The 2,538-nt window shown below is 31.8% G+C and overlaps 1 long non-coding RNA gene across 1 annotated transcript; it reads left to right on the top strand.

Moving 5' to 3' along the window:
* Positions 1-450: 450 nt before the first annotated feature.
* Positions 451-1,531, top strand: LOC125585738. Its single transcript, XR_007322736.1, has 2 exons — positions 451-1,130; positions 1,231-1,531. It is a non-coding gene; the product is annotated as an uncharacterized LOC125585738 (long non-coding RNA).
* Positions 1,532-2,538: the final 1,007 nt, after the last annotated feature.

Raw genomic sequence — 2,538 nt, 5'->3', positions numbered from 1 at the left:
TATATTTTTCATGATAAAAATTTTGAACCTTTGATCACAAATTTTTTAATGTTGGACTTTCAATAGTCTTAGTAATTTGTAGTCATTTTAAAAAATTCAAATTATAACATATATGAAAAAATATAAATTTTTATTATATGGTTAATATGATTGTTTATTTTATGTTAATAATATAATTTTAAACATAAATGATGGAGGATACACAAATTATTATTAAATCTTTATTATTAAAATAATTATTTGTCATATTTTTTGATCAAAATTAATTGTCACATATATACTATAATCATATTAGATAATTCCGTAACTTTATTTAAAGAAAGAGAGAAAATATTAATTGTATATTATTGATTAATTTTATGATAGTTTAATGAAAACTATAATATATATTTAATAGACCAACATATTTATCTAGGAAATTTGAGAAGCATTCTAGTGATGACATGTGTTATAGCAAAAATGTTGTAATGTTTCTCATTTAATATATATATATATAAGTGTATATATATATATAAGTGTATATATATATATATATATATATATAAGTGATATTAAAGAAAGAGTTTCGCATGTGATTACTCAAATCTCACATATCACTTTATGAATTGATTATATAATTTTTATTGTTTATGCTTGGTGTTATACTTTTTAATCAATAACATAACTCAATTCATAACAGTCATATTTAATATATAATTGCATTTTATGGACGTTCACTCTATTGTTATAAAAGTTAAAGCCACCTTTACCTGCGGAGATATTTACTCCCGAAGACACAATTCAAGTTTCCAATTACCTAAAAAGACACTTTGAGCTCTGTGAACACTTCTTTTTAGTGAATTGTCTTATCTATCCCTCAACTATGTGAACTCTCTCTTTTCTTTGAATCATTAACTAGATGGAACCTTATAACTAGAACCACTTTATTATTTTTAAAACAATAAAGCTAATTCCTTTTTTTTCTTTATTAAAAACGTCTTTACCTATTCCCTTCCTAAATTCCTAGATCTTGTAACATCTCAGAAAACAAATCATAATCCTCTTTCTCTCTGTCTCAGATTTCTCGATCCAGAAATTGTAGTGTCCGTAATCACGCCGCTTTGCTTCGGTTTCAATCTCCGACATGGAAGGTTTGTTTCTCGTTTCACAAGAAATAACATAATTATAGTTTGTCCTAGCGGCTTAAAAACAAAACTCACTGTTTCTTGATGAATCTTTGTTTCATTGCAGAGAACAGAGAAGACGATGTCTCCCCGAAAGACTTTTCGCAACAGATCGGTTCTCCTGTCGCCGTCTGAATATTACTCAAGACCTAACACACTTGCTTTCATCCTCCATCGTCTTTGTGGTTCTCCAGAATTTGTGGACAAGATAGTTATGGACAAGATACTTGTGGTCAAGAGAATTGTGGTTAAGAAAATTGTGTTATAGAAGAGAGCATTGTGGATAAGATAGTTATGGACAAGATACTTGTGGTCAAGAGAATTGTGTTAACATTTTTATAAAGAAGTCATGCAATTCAAACCTCGTACTCACAAACATGTATACATGATCCGTCCATAAGTATCCATCCACAAGAGCTTGTCCACATGGTTACTATCAGCTTACGTAATGTTTTGACATTTTTTGTTGTTTCCAGCTTAACTAACTGTAAAATTATTTAAAGATGGAGACAATATATACTAATTTTTTTGAATTGAATAGTCTCTTGAATCTTTATTTCTCAATATGTGGGAGGGAAGATGAAGATTGAACATGTATTCATAATCCATCCACAATCGTCCGTCCACAAGAACTTGTGTGCTTTTTATACCACCGACAGCCACCGTTAATGATTTTTCCTTTTTTCAGATCCTGCAGAGGACGCCGTAGACCACCGTCTTCCCATGAGGCTCTTCGCAACTGATAGATTCTCGAGGCTCAGTCCCGTGGAAACGATGGCGGTGGTGGTGGTGGTTGTGGAGGCGATGGTGGAAGACGTGAGTATGGATACAATGGTGGTGGTTGGTGGAGGTGGCTGCCGAATCTTCATCCACAAAACCTTGAACATGAGACCTCATCCATAAGATCTTCATCCACAAAACCTTGAACATAAGACATCACAAACCTCATTCACACAATCTCATCCATGGAACTCTGTTAAAAAACCTTTAGTTACAATTTTTTGGTCCATTTGAAATTAGTTATTGTCTTTTTGATGGTAAATTTACTATATATGAAAGAAAGGTTTGATCATCTTTTTATGAAAATGATGAACTTATAATCCACTAAAACCATCCACAAGACTTCGTCCACGAAATCTAGTCTACAAAACTCTTGTAAGATTAAAAATCTCGTCCACAAAGCTTCGTCCACACGTTCACATATCTTCCATCCACGACTGCACCATCCAACATAAAACCCATTAGCTGTATCCAATATACCTTTACATTTATTACAACTGAACCGTAATATAGTTACAAAGAAAGAAACAAGACTTCTAAAAAGCTAACACTCTCTTTACAACAACCAAGGGTAGTTCTGGGCAATAAAAGACAG

The sequence above is a fragment of the Brassica napus genome, chromosome C4 (assembly GCF_020379485.1).
Source record: "Brassica napus cultivar Da-Ae chromosome C4, Da-Ae, whole genome shotgun sequence".
Classification (NCBI taxonomy): domain Eukaryota; kingdom Viridiplantae; phylum Streptophyta; class Magnoliopsida; order Brassicales; family Brassicaceae; genus Brassica; species Brassica napus.
The sequence above is the reverse complement of the archived record's forward strand: the minus strand, read 5'-3'. Positions and strand labels throughout refer to the sequence as shown.